The sequence below is a fragment of the Oryctolagus cuniculus genome, chromosome 1 (genome assembly GCF_051225735.1).
Source record: "Oryctolagus cuniculus isolate XC-2025 breed Fujian yellow rabbit chromosome 1, ASM5122573v1, whole genome shotgun sequence".
Taxonomy (NCBI): Eukaryota; Metazoa; Chordata; class Mammalia; order Lagomorpha; family Leporidae; genus Oryctolagus; species Oryctolagus cuniculus.
Genome location: NC_142867.1, coordinates 162,266,664 through 162,281,479, shown reverse-complemented (window position 1 = coordinate 162,281,479; position 14,816 = coordinate 162,266,664). Strand labels below are relative to the sequence as shown.

Genomic DNA, 14,816 nt, shown 5'->3' with positions numbered 1-14,816 from the left:
TTAACAATTAGCCTACCTTGATTTAATATTGGAACAGCCCAATATTTCACCTCATTAGGTCGGGCTTCTAGGATTCTATGAGCTACAATCTGCTACAAGTAGTAACAGGGTAGAGGTGCCATGATGCCAAAACACAACTTCTGTCACCAATTCATACCCACAATGACTGTTGGGGGCTGCAGCAGGAGCTGAAGCTCCTTCAGAGACCCACAGTGGTGATCAGGATCCCTGAGTCCTTTCACTGTAACTCAATCCTGGGAGCACTGGGGTGGGATAACATGCTGGGCTAATACAAACCACATCTGCCAACCTCCCTTGTACAAAGAGGTAACAAAACTCATGTAAACTTCTGGAGGGAGCAAAGACAGCTGGCATGTCTCTTTTTGCCTTCCTGCTTCTTTCTGTCTCTGCTATGAATTCAATGTACCAACTTCCAGGAGCCATCTTACAACCATGAGGTTGAAGCCACATGCAAAAGAAGAGACAGACAGACACAGAGAACCCAAGTTTCCAGGGGCACCTTGGACCTGAACTATCAGCCACTGGAATTCTTATTATGTAAGGGAAAATAAATAAACCCCTAATTTGTTCAAGCCACTACATGGTTTGACTGTTACTTACTGCACCTATAAACAGTGCTAACTAATACTGGAGTGACCGGAGACTGCCCACAGCACACATCTTCCTGGCATGTCAGTCTATGTCCCCACCCACTTCGCTTCTTCAACTCCTTTTTAATTCTTCCCATCCCAGAGCAGACACAGGACTGCAGCAGTCATTAAATTTCTAAGCTCATCTGGTGACTCCGGAAATTCATGTGTTAGCTGGCCTTTTACCTAGTCAATCAATTGCGTCCTATGTCCTGATCCTTTGAGTGACACATGGCAATTTTCAGGCACCTTCTCTCTGAGACTCTCAAACTGCTTCTTCATCTCTGGACCAGACAGCTCTGCCATCTGGGCTCCATCCATGTAATTATGAGATTTAAGAGAAACTCAAGAAGGTATTAACTCCATTCACCTGCCTCCAGGCAGGGCCGTGTTTAGCTCTTCCAGACACTTGAGAGTTGTCTTCCATGGGCTGGTCTCGGACAAAGTGTGACTCACTTGGCAATTTTGAAGGAGGCAGTTTAATCTGTTCTCAGTTTCTCAGCTAATGAAATAGGTATTGTGATGGGAGCAGGGAACAAGATGACCTTCGGCTTATGCTGCGGCAGATAAAATGGCCAAATAGGGACGCTGCTTAGCTACCAGTTCAGATGCCTGCATCCCACATCAGAGTACGATGGTTAAGTCACCAGCTCCCAGCTTTGGTCTCAGCCATGGCAGGCATTTGGCGAGTGAACCAGGAACCAGACTTCCTTTCTCTCTTTCTCGCTCTCTCTTTCTCTCTCAAATAAATTAAAAAATATTTTAAGTGGTCATATACTTAGCAGCTTCTCCCATCAACAGGTCGAGTCTGTTTTCCTACTGCTTGAAGCTGAGTAGCTTTATGACGTGCTTTCATCAGTGAATATGGTGGGCATGACCTCATAGAGCTCAACTCTCAAGAAGCCTTGCAACTTCCACTTTCATGCTCTGAGAAAGGATGTAAAAAAGCACAGCAAGGCTGCATTATAATGGGAGATCACGGGAAGAGGATCAGGCCTGGCTGACAGTGAGCACCAAGGCCCTGGGCCTGTGAGTGAGGCCACTGTCGACCCTACAGCTTCACTTGAGCCATCAGCTAACTGCAGCCATGGGAATGACCACAGGAAGACCAGAACTGTCCACCCGACCCAACCCAAAATGCTTGGAATCATGAAAAACAGCAAATTACTGTTGTTTAAATCAATAACTTGTGGATGGTACATTAGTTTCCTAGGACTGCGACAACAAATTACCACAAACTGCATGGCCTAAAGCACAAATTTATTCTCTAACATATCTGGAAGTCAAAATGTCAGCATGGTCACGTTTCCCCCAAAGGTGCTAAGAATAATCCTTCCTTGCCTCTTCTAGCTCTGGCGGCTGCTTGCTGTCCCTTATGCCCCTTGATTTACAGCTGCCTAACTGCAGACTCTGCCCCTGTCCTCATGTGGTTGTCTCTATGTGTCTCTTTTATAGGGACAGCAGGGAACGTAATGTGGGGCCCACTCTAATCCAGTGTGATCTCATTTTAACTTGCTGACATATGCAAAGAAACTATTTCCAAATATGATCACATTCACAAGAACTAGGGGCACAGGAATCTTGAGAGGCGACACCATTTAGCCCATAACAAGTGGTTTTCAAACAGCAAAATATAGCCATCAAAGTACCTGTTCCCAGGCAGGCATCCGGCACAGTGATTACCACACTGCTTGGGATGCCTGCATCTCACTGGAGCTCTGGTTTTGAGTCCTAGCTCTGCTCTCCGTTCTAGCTTACTGCTAACGGACATCCTGGGAGGCCACAGATGATGACTCAAGTACTTGGGTCACTGTGACCCTCATGGGAGACCCAAATTGAGTTTCTGACTCCTGATGTCAGCCTGGCCCAGCCCTGGCTATTGTGAGCACTTGGGAAGTGAACCAGTGGATGGGAGATTGATTCTCTCTCTCTCTGCCCACACCCTCCCACACACACTGTCTCTGCTTTTCAAATAAAGCAAATAAATAAAATGTTTTAAAAAGCATTCTTTCCTATAATTTTTCTGTTTCAAATATGAAGATAAGTTTAAAAATAACAAAATCTTTAAAGATAACATATGACAGTGCGACTGAGAGCTTCACAGGTGTCACCGTGCAGCCAGGTGAGCTGCTGTTCCAGAATGCTCGTTCCAGTGCCAGACACTTTGCATTTATGACCCGGCTTCCTGCTAATTTGCCTGAGAGGCAGTGGATGATAGTCCAAGTGTTTAGGTTCTTGCCACACTCATGAGAAACTTGGGTGGAGTTCTCAGCTCTTGGCTTCAACCTGGCCCAGCCTGGCTTGTTTTGGACATTTGGGAAGTGAACAACCAATAGATGATCAGATATGTCTCTCTCTCTCTCTCTCTCTGCCTCCCTCCCTGCTACTCTGTCACTCATTCTTTCAAATAATTTTTTTTTAAAAAGATCTCCAATGAAGATGGTATCTAAATAAAATCTTTTACTATTGTTATAAATTTTTAAAATTTTATTTATTTGGAAGGCAGAGAGACAAACATGGACAGATATCTCCCTTCTGCTGGTTCACTCTCCAAATGCCCACAACAGACAGACCTGGGCAAGGCTGAAACCAGGAGCCAGGAATTCAATCTGCCATGTAGGTGGCAGGGATTCTACTACTTGAGTCATCAGCTGCTGCCTCCCATGGTGTGCAGGAGGAAGCTATAATTGGGAGTGTAGCCAGGACTTGAACCCAGACATTGTGATATAAGATATGGGTGTCCCAAGTGGTGTCCTATCCACGGCACCAGACATCCACCCCTACTGTTAGATGCCTGAATGCCAGTACAAAGCAAAATCTTTTACATGTTACACAGCACCACGTATTCCAAATAACTTTACCCACAAGTTAAGAGAGATTTTATAGGACTAAAACCCACTCTTCCTAAGGGGAGAGCATCCTTGTTCAACACCGTGTGCCAAGTCTCTGGAAAAGCCACAACCTTAGAGAGCCTCTGATTACCACTGTCCCACTTCTCTTCTGCCTCACGGAGACTTTTTCAAGGAGGGGTCTGCAAGAGCTTCCTCTCTTTCCTCTACAGCAACTCCCTCCATAACCTCAAGAAATCCGACTTCCTTCCCCACAACTCCACCAAAACTGCTGCGGCCGAAGTTCTCAGGACTCGTTTTCAAGAGAAATCCAGTGGCTCTTTTCCCACATAATAAGGCATCTGACCCTTGTAAGTGCCCCGTTGGCTGCTTTTTCTGCTACTACAGCCATCTGCCACACTGTGGACAAGCACTTCCTCCTCTCTTTATAGCTCTTCCCTCTTGTACTGTGACCTTTGGCAGTGACCTTTTCACAAGCCATTCATTTGCTCTTCCCACCATGCTGTTCCTCCCAGAAAATGTGTCCACTCCCCAGTCCCCCACCCCACCCCCTGCTCCACAGATGACTTCTGGTTAGTGTTTTCTACCCTAAGCCTACACCTCAAGCTGCTCAATAGAAATGTGACATATTTTATGCTCCACCAGATCAGTCAGGCTAGGCTAGGGTATGCTGTGCTCACAAGGAGCCTCCAAGTCTTAGAGGTTTACAGAAAGGCCTCATAGGCCTTTACTTTAGTTCTTTACTGCAGGACGCAGGCTGACAGATGAGTGAAACATTGCTGCTCGTACAGAATAGGGAAACCACTAGGCCGGGCCCAGGGTTGGCTCTACAGCCTCTCTTTCAAGTGACCAGTTACCTTCTACAAGGCGACAAGTAAAATCATGCCCCAGAGAGGGAAAGCAACTATGTGTAAATATTTGTAACTGTACAGTCTGGGCCCAGCGCTGTGGTGGAGATGAAACCTCCGCCTGCGGCACCGGCATCCCAAATGGGTGCCGGTTCAAGTCCCAGCTGTCTACTTAAGATCCAGCTCTCTGCTATGGCGTGAAAACAGTGGAAGACGGCCCAAGTGCTTAGGCCCCTGCATCCATGTGGGAGACTCAGAAGAAGCTTCTGGCTCCTGGCTTTGGATTGGCTCAGCCCCAGCAGTTGCAACCATTTGTGGTACGAACCAGCAGATGAAGACCTCTCTCTCTGTCTCTCCCTGTATCTGTCAATAACTCTACCTCTCAAATAAATAAATCTTTAAAAGAAAAATGTGCAGTCTACTAGATTTTCTAAAATAAAACCTTAATACAGGAAGTACAAAATTATCCTTCCAAAACCAACTTCAATACCCAATTTTCATAGTTTCTCATGACAATGTCTTTAACCCACTTTTCTAGGATGGAAATCTTGGCATTATTATAACTATTACTTTTCCTAATTACAAAAATACTCTTGGAAGAAAACTTAGAGGATACACATACATGCATGCATATATCCATACCCCACATACAAATAAACACTCATAATATGTTGGTGTCTGTGTCTTTCTGGTCCTTTCCCCATCAAATGTATTGCTCTACTCATCTACTGAGAACAATGTGAGAACATGTATATTTAATAAAAATGATCCTATGCTATACATATAGCTTTGTGGCTGTTAACTTACCATTTCAATATTTTCCTTTCATTCTGAGTTTAAAATGCACTCTGTATGATAATAACTTGCAAATTTAAGTAGCTAACTTTGATTTCTCTGAGTCTCAGATTCCCAAATACAATGCATAGTATGTAATTCCATCTGAATGTCAGTAAGTATCTTAGACTTCATATGTCCCCAATTAACCTCTCAATTCACCCTAAAGGTGGCAGCTCTTCCTCCAGTCTTTTCTATTTCTGTTAAAGGCATATTCACTCACAACTTCAACCATGGAGGTACCCTGATTTCTCTTGTTCTCTCATTTTCACCATTCCACATTTAATCTGTCAGCCCTAGCTCCGAAAAGTATCCCACAGCTGTCTGCTTCTCTCCCTCTTTCTCTGTCTGCCCCCCCGCCCCCCGTGTGTGTCTCCATTCAGCTCTCTGGTCTTGCCACCATCACCTGTATCACCTATCCCGGGATACAGTGCTACCTCCCAGCTGGCATCCTCACTCTCTCGCCTTGCTTCTATATACAGTAGTAGCCAGCCTGATCTTTTAAACACCAGTCAGTCCCATCACACCCCAGCTCCAGAAACCACTCCACTGCATTAGAATAACACTTAAACCTTTCCCTTGCCTGTGGTGCCTTTGTGAGACTGGGTCTCTCCAGACTTCTCCCTTTAACTCCTCTCGACTCATGCACTGAGCACACCAACCCCCCGCCCCCCACTGCCCTCCAGCCTGCCAGACTGCTTCCTGCCTCGGCCACAGCACTCACTGCTCCCCCTGCCTGGTCTTGCCCACAGGTTATATCTCCAAGTGTTTTCCTGGGCCATCCTATCCAAAGCCTCTGGCCCCTTATTCAGCCGTTTCTCGTACTCCACACAGCAATTGTTTTTCCTGCCATTTCCTCATGTGTTTATTGAGTTATTCCTTTACTGTCTCCCTACTGGAATAAACTTTTAGAACAAGACCCTCGTCTGATTCATAGCTCAATTTCCACGTTAGAACTGTGCTGGGCACACAGTAGGCTGCAATCTACACGTGTGATGTATCCAGCTGCTTCCCGGGGAATGTGTGCAGAGGAGGCCCCTTTCTGGCATCCCCAGCCCCTGGGTCTTATCCCAGATCTCAGTGCCTGGCACTAGGACGACTGCAGCTCTCAAGGAACGCCCTCTAGTCCCTTCGGCACACGGCAAGCTTGCTTTCCCACCAGATCAGTCTCAGCTGTCGGCCACCACCCTGTCCTTCCAGGCCTGGCTGAAGCCTCACCTCCTCAGTGTCCCTACCCCAGGGTTGCGAGCTTCTGCCCCCGCTCAGTTCTGCCATTCCAGCCCTTAACCTGCAGGCAGCCACTCAACCACTGTCACCAGCTAGAGTCTCTAGCTCGTATACTCACGTTACCCTGTGCTCTTCAGCCTTCATGCTGAGGGCACAGACTATTTGCTAACCTGCCATACTGCCTGGCAATCTAAAATAATCTTGTGGATTTGAATGGAATTACTGGATAGGGAACACAATACAGCAGATAACTTAGACACCTCTTCTAATGGGATATGTGAGAATAGGTAGATTTGAAAAGAAAGCAAGATATCAGAAGGTGAAGCATGCCCACCCGAATGTCAACAGGGAGGCATTAGTTTTACCCCCACCAAGAATAGATGGGCACCCTGCCTTGAAACACCATTTGCGCCAGTGCTGCGGCTCACTAGACTAATCCTCTGCCTAGTGGCACCGGCACACCGGGTTCTAGTCCCGGTCGGGGCGCCAGATTCTGTCCCGGTTGCCCCTCTTCCAGGCCAGCTCTCTGCTGCGGCCCGGGAGTGCAGTGGAGGATGGCCCAAGTGCTTGGGCCCTGCACCCCATGGGAGACCCAGGAGAAGCACCTGGCCCCTGCTTTCAGATCAGCGCGGTGGGCTGGCTGCAGTGCGCCGGCCATGGCGGCCATGGGAGGGTGAACCAACGGCAAAAGGAAGACCTTTCTCTCTGTCTCTCTTACTGTCCACTCTGCCTGTCAAAAAAGAAAAGAAAAGAAAAGAAAAGAAAAGAAAAGAAAAGAAAAGAAAAGAAAAAGGAAAAGGAAAGAAAAGAAAAGAAAAGAAAAGAAAAGAAAAGAAAAGAGAAACACCATTTGCTTAAGGACTCCTGCACTGTCAGTGGGCTCTGAACCTGGTTTTTTCTACTAGCATAAGGCAAAGCAGAATGTCATTCTAGTGTGAATGGAAAATACACTATGATGTATGATGAGTAGTATGTATGAGTAGTATGATTGTATGATGAGTAGTAACTGTTAAGAAGTCCATTTTGCCTGGCTAGTGGATCATGGAGCCCAGTAGTAACTTTGTGTTGAGAGCCTGGCTTCTCTCACGTGCTCCCATTACACAGCAGAGAGCCAAGTACAGATGATCGAACAGTCGAACCAAAGCAGCTGCTTTCTGGGTGCTGGCTATGGCCTGGTACAGCAACAAAGGGAGGCAGACAGTGGAGGAAAAGTGTTTCTACCCACAGCCATTCTTTCCAGCTGGTCTGATTCAAGCTATGGTGCTATAAGGGGATATGCCCCCTTAACAAAAGGGGAGAATCAAGTCCAGCCACCTGGTCATACCAAGTCCACAAGGCCCACACTAAGACATTTGAGCAAATGCCACCCTTTCTTGTGCTAATACATGTACTTCCTAATTACATCTCCAGGCAATGAGACACAATCTTTATTCCATGCTTTTCAAACCATATATATGGAGTGGGAGTTGGGGTGCAGCAGGTTAATCTGCCGCTTGCAATGTCTGCATTCCATCAGCATGCCTATTTGAGTCCACCTACTTACTCTGCTTCCCATTCAGCTTCCTACTAATGTGCACACTTGGAGAAAGCAGATGATGGCTCAAATGCTTGGGACCCTGCCACCCACATAGGCCAGATGGAGTTCCAGGCTTCTGTCTTTGGCCTGGCCCAGCCCTGGCTTTTGTAGCATTTGTGGAGTGAAGTAGCAGATGGAAGGTCTCTGTATCTCCCTGTGTGTGTGTGTGTGTGTGTGCCTTTCAAGTAGATGAAAATAAATAAAAAATAAAAATTCAAAATAAATGAAACCATCTATTTTAAAATAAACATTTTACCAACTCAAGGGCTTATCTCAGGTCAAATACCAATCTTGGGTACATTCATCCAAGGGAGAAAATTTGTTTTTTTGAAAGACTTCCTGCCTGTCCCAGGAAGTGAGTAAGGGGCCTGTAATGTTTGGAGTGATTGGGAAAAATGACCAGAATGCACACATCTAAACAACTTGTTCCTTATCATTTCACATGAGTAGCACCATTCAATTTATCCTAATAAAGTTGTCTTCCTGAAATCACTTTGTAGCTCTTCTTTGCAACTGCCCTTAGAGTTATTTGAAGAAGTGTTTTAAAAAACAGCTCCATTATTTTACTGTTACAATTTATCTTTAACTCAAAATGATATTGCTTAACTTACTAGGCTTGCTTGAATGCTAATGACTTTGTCTTTTTCCAGAAACTGTGCAATATGCTATTCATGGATATGCACCTGCACACATGCACACACACCCTCAAAGCACAACTTTCTGACAGTGCTCACTTCTGAGGGTGCAGAAAGGAGACGAGAACTGATGACTGCTTTGAAGACACAAACCACCCAGCTTAAAGGGCTAGGAGGCAAGGGAACACTCCCTCCTTTAACAGTACATAACTGTGGCCTAATCTCCACGCTCGCAATGCCCATTACTTGCTTGTCTTTGTATTTACAGGACCCTGCATAGCACCACATAATAATCCTCACTAGCTGGAGTGAGTGGATGAACCAACGAGGACGAGTTTACAAGCCTAACTTATCTTGATATGTGAGAAAGAGAGAGGAGTTTAATAGATTTTTGTATTTCTCTAGTGCAGTTTAATTATTGGTATTGTTGGTATCTACTATAGGAGAACAATGAAATTTCTCCCTTGAGTGATAAGAAAGACAGACGTTGTGAGGTTTTTTGAGGTTCCTGAGAACAGTGACCCTACTGTGTTAGATTAGCCCCAAAAGCTAATACCAGAAGAAAGTATGAAATAAACCCATAATCTATTTTCTCATCCACATGAGAAAACATACGGTGATTTATGTAATCTGGAACCTCACGTTGGAGTAGAATGGGATTCTGGTTTTCTATTGGCCACTGGGATTACACCCCCTGAGGAAAGTTAGAATGGATTAAGCAAAGTAAGTTCAAGGTCTGACAACTAGATTTTACAAAAGAATCTGTAAAGAAAGAAGTTGTCTGAATAGTCTAGTACCTTTATCAGTAAGTTTGTTCAAGGAACAGGGCAGACAGTAAAAAAGATAGAGGCTATCACCATCTTCCATCAAATATAAAGCAAACAAAAAAGGAGGAATGCATAACTATTTTAATCCCTAAAGAATGACATCAGTGGTCACTCAGCAACCTAGGACAAAAGCTAAACAGGAAGAGGTTAGAGACATTGAAGAAAAGGGGTCAGGATTTGAAAGAGGACAGAGCCCACGGCAGGGTCTGGCAGTAGGTGATGAGGGGAAATGAGTGTTCTTAGGGTCATGTGGGAGCATAAATACATATAACGCTTCTAGGAGTCAATTTGGCAGTCAAAAGCTTGAAGAACATCACAAAGTTGTAGGTTGCCAGTGTTATGGCACAGCTGATTAACTTACCATTTCTGCCTGGGTTCAAGTCCCACCTCTGCATCCAATTCCAGCTTTTGCTAATGCACGCTCTGGAAGGCAGCAGATGATATTTCAAGCAGTTGGATCCCTGCCACCCATTTGGGAAATTTGGATGGAATTCTGGGCTCCTGTTGTGGCCACTTGGAGAGTAAACCATGGATGGATGATCTGTCTGTCTGTCTATCTATCTATCTATATCTCTCTGTTACCCTGCCTTTCAAATAAACAAAAACAACACAAAAAAGACATTTGTAAAGAGGTGTGTGCACTAGCACAGACATATAAATATGAGACTGTTTTATCAAGCTATATACGTTATTGTGAAAAACTGAATCATTTCCAAATATCCAATAATAGAGAATTAACTCAATGAATCATCATATATCTAGGTAAATTGTAAGGCAGAGCTACATTGATTTGCATGGAGAGTTGATCATGATTTTTTTAAAGTTTTTATTAATTTATTTGAAAGGCAGAGTGACAGAGAAAGGCAGATAAAGAGAGAGAAAAAATCTTCCCTCCCAAATGCTCTGAAGTGCAGAGCTGGAAACTCAACCCAGGTCTCTTACATGGGTTAACCCCAATTATTTGGACCAACACTGCTGCCTCCCAGGGTCTGCACTGGTGGGAAACTACAGCCAGGAGCCAGAGCCAAGAATTGAATCCAGGTACTCTGATATGGGATGCAAAAAGACCCGCTGCAGGTGTTTCTAACACCATCTCATTCCACCTCTGGCTCTCTATGAGGAATTGAGACAGGAGACCTGGTCCCCTGAGCTCTACTTCTTTCCCTAGATAATCACATGATGTTATTATATTTTCTTGCCACAGGCCCATGAAGTAATAAACACTAGCTTCACAAATACTGCTGAAGCTCAAAAAGCTCCCACTGAAGAAAACTTCATCCTCACAGAATATGTGTGTTCTGGAAGTACCACTAGGTGCATGCAGTTCAAATAGAGATTTACCAAGATTCTAGAAGGAAACAAGCATGAAAGACCAAATATTTCGAGTTCAATTGCCTGTGACTCTCTGTTGGACTCTGGTGTAGAACGTATCACACAAATGAAGCAATTCCCGAAAGCACCACTACTTCCTCCAACCTGTCAACCTCGCTGCTAAAAGACAGCACTGTTTCCACTGCAGAGTCACATTTGTATGTGTGAGCACACACGTTTTCATGTGTGCATTATCTCCACACACAGAATTAGTTAGCACTTCTCAGGAAGCCTCTACACCTCCTCCTATTCTGGCCCTTAATGCCCAAAATTATCAGGGTTGCTTTTGAATGCAATCTCTATGTAACTCTATCCTCTTTTCTTAGTACCTTGTTTTTTTTTCCTTTAAGATTTATTTCTTTATTTGAAAGGCAGCTTTACAGAGAGAGAGATCTTCCATCCACTGGTTCACTCCTTAGTTGGACACAACTTCTATGGCTGGGCCAGGGCGAAGCCGGGAGCCATCTGGGTCTCCCACGTGGATGGCCAAGTTCTTGGGCCATTTTCCACTGCTTTCCCAGGTACATTAGCAGGGAGCTGGATTGGAAGTAGAGCAGCCGGGATTCCAACACTAATCATTAATGCTTTTTCTATACTCTCTACTTTTCCAAGGTTCTTACTTTAATATTTGATCAAGACCTAGACCTATTTTGTGTTGGAAATAAACCAAGATTTTATTTAATGAATTTTCAATGTATTAGTAGTGTATTTTATCCTCTGTAAAAGGAAAAGAAAGAAAGAAAGAAAAGGAAGAGAGGAAGGAAGGAAGGAAGGAAGGAAGGAAGGAAGGAAGGAAGGAAGGAAGGAAGGAAGGAAGGAAACTAACAAGACTAGGTGTGCCTATAAGGACTGTAATATGACATTTAATGCAGCAGTGCCTGAACTCCCAAGCACAGACGTTATTATGAACTGCCTAATTAACATCTAGTCGTTTACCAACTACTAAATTGAAATGAACACAAGTACATAACACTTAGGAGAAATGAAATTTCACTTTTCTAACTCAGAAAAGCTCAGGGGTGGGTCTTTTTCTTACATCTTCCTGAGTTGTGGATTCCAGAGAAATGCTTCACTGTAACAAGTTACACAGTCAGGCTGGGTGATCAAAGCAAGTGGACCCAATGATCTCCAACAGTAGATTGTAGGTTTTGTAGGGGCACAAGAGAACACGGGCAGTCATGGAGGCGGTGGCAGGTTCCTCTTTGGCTTTGGCACTGCTCCTGAAGCAGGCAATGCTGTGTGCAGGAAGCCACAGAATGTACAAACAGTGGGGGGCTCTCTTCCTGGACTGTAAGAGTCTGCTCACTCCTTCTTGAGGTTCATGTAGAAAGAGCTCTTTGTAAGCGCAGTTTTAGATATATCAGCTCTGACTATTTCATTAATAGGAAGCACACTGGTGTTAATTAATTTTAAGGGTTTGTTTATATCATCCTAACCAGAAAAGTGAGAAGCCATGAACACGCACTTAATGCACTAATGGTCATATTTTATTACTATCTTACTTTTGTAATTTGATCTAATTAATTGAAATGAACAAGTAATTTAAAAACTACTACATAGGCATGCAAGGAAAATATTTTCTTTTGCACCTTAAGAATGGCAAAGCACATTTTTTGCCTGTTTTATCTTAAACATAGATCAGAAACAGAACAATTTTGTCAGTGCTGCTCTTGAAATGATGACTTTAGAAAAATAATAATAATTGCTTTTAAAGGAAATTTTTCAGCTACATGGATCACACCAGCAGGAGCCCAGTTAAGAGCACAGTGTTTGGAACAGTTTGCAGTCACAGCTCTGCCACTGCTGGCTGCATAGCCTTGAACAAACCACCCAGCCTTGTGCACAGATGTCTCCAAGCTTCACTGTCCTCTTCCACATGAAACTTCACCTGTGTCTCACAGGACTTTGGTGAGAATTTAGTGATATAATCCATTAAGGATATAACACAGTGTCTGGGGTATAGTAAACGATCAATAAATGATGCATTCTAATATTAACAAATTTTCATTAATCCATTCCTCTAAACACTAACTTCTGCCAAGCTCCTTAGTATAACTCTTCCATACAGAACACAATGCTTCAAGAGGGAAAATAGAACTCTAGCAACAGAAATAGCCCATCTCTATTCAGGGCTGAGGGTTAGGGAACACTTTTTATCTTCTTGAACATATGTGGGTCCTTCTTGGTCAGGCTCCATCACACATTCTGTTTCATGGAGTGTGGCTGGTGTTCTTGGCACCGGACTGGAAGGCAGCACATCGGCCCCACCAGCCACTGGCGTCTCTGAACCCAGTCCACTCTGGCCTCCCCGGGGAAAGAACTCTGACTTCAGCTCTCAACAACAGCACCAAGACGGTGATGATGGAAATGACGACGAGACTGATGGTGAAAGCCAACATTTCTTTAACACTCATTGTGAGCCACGCACTATCAGCACTTTGTACCTATCATTTCACTTAATCCTCTAAACAGTCCTAGGAGGCATCTGACATACAAAGAAACGAAAGTCTAAAGAAATTAAATGACATGGCCAGCGTCACAGTTGGTAGCAGCGCCAACCTGCAAGCAGAACTGATTCCACACAGGGCCTTTCTCCTTAACCCTTCGGCCACAGGAATCCGAGTTGCTTGCAAGATTGCCTCAGAGATCAGTCCTGGTGCTGCTCGCTCCCCCAGATCAAGCCCACAGTCTGCAACATCCTTCTTCTAACCCACACTTCCGGACTCCAAATCCACAGGGACAAGGCCTGGAGGAGAAGTGGCCATGACACGTGGCGAAACCACCAGTGACTTCTGTCTGATTTCCCCATGTTCCCCAAATGGATTGCCCCTCCTAGCATGTAACCACCAGGAAACCCAACGCGGGAAAAACTCCCTGACGCACTTGATGGCTTCGGACCAGTGCCTTTAGGCCTTCAGCGTTAACATCCAGGACACATTAATAATTAAAGTCCTGCTGTGGATGAAGAAATACGAAGGTGAGGGAGATGTTGCTCCCAGCTACACAGCAGGTGGAAATAAGCGCTCCAGTAAAGCTCAGTATGCCCCCTGGAAGTCCTTACCGCCTAGTTTTGCGGGACTTCTAGTTCGTTACAGCTCAAATCTCTGGACACCGGCAGCACGAAGCAGGTGGCACCAGCCTTCCCCAGACTCAGCGAAAAGGAGACTAACAGACCCTAGCGCTGCAGACCCAGGATTAGTTTCACGTTATCTTTTAACCAGATAGCTTGGACTTCTCCGGGCAAAACACAGGTGCCCCAAAATGCTTGTCGGCAGTTTTCAGTGGAGGAAAAGCTGCAGTGAGAGCACCTGTGCAGAGAACGTTCCACAGTGTCTGCGCTTCCATACACGTGCAATTCTGACTGCGAACTGGACGGGAAGCTGGGAGCCCTGAGACCTTAGTCCCTTGCTGGAGGGCTGTAGCTCCAAAAATGCCAGCCACAGGCATTCCTTTTTGTTTATTGAAATGGAGAATTATTTTAAAAATCACTTTTTCCACTCCATGGCTTTTCTGGACCAGGGATTAAAAATAGCGATGTTACAGGAGCCAAACTTTTTTTCGGGCATAATAAAACGAGGTGGGGGTGGGGAGGGGGAAGAGCCCTACTCAGGACATCAGAAGTCTTGAAGCTGCTGCCTCTCAAAGCAAAGCTCTCCTCGCAGCCACTTCATTCTCTCCACTCTCAACGTCTGAGAACCTGCGTGGCGCGCCCAACCCGGCTAACCCCGCGCGCCTCACCCTCCGGGCCACCTGTCAGAGCCCTGAGGGCCGCGCGGACGACGTGCGGTGGAGGGTTCCGGGCAGGGACACGGATGGCTGAAGACAACCGAGAAGGCGGCTACTCTCAGCCAAGACGGGGCTGAGCCCGCAGCGCGCGGGTCGTCGCGCGCTCGGCGGCTCCACCGTGGCAGCCTCGGGGCTCAGGCGCGCCCTGCCGCGGACTCGCAGGGACACGCCGGCTACCGCTCCGCAGCCGCCTAGAGGTTGGCGCTCTGCGGG

The 14,816-nt window shown here is 45.4% G+C and overlaps 1 protein-coding gene across 2 annotated transcripts in view; it reads right to left on the bottom strand.

The window, feature by feature from the left end:
* Positions 1–14,816, bottom strand: part of DOCK8 (dedicator of cytokinesis 8) — a 253,132-nt gene that overhangs the window by 237,846 nt on the left and 470 nt on the right. Inside the window, exon 1 of one of the 2 annotated variants that reach the window (XM_008256100.5) lies at positions 13,879–14,252. The exons of the other annotated variant lie outside the window; for it this stretch is intronic. The gene's annotated coding sequence lies outside the window, so the exon portion shown is untranslated. Of the gene's footprint in view, positions 1–13,878; positions 14,253–14,816 lie in introns of those variants that run through there. 2 annotated transcript variants of the gene reach the window in all.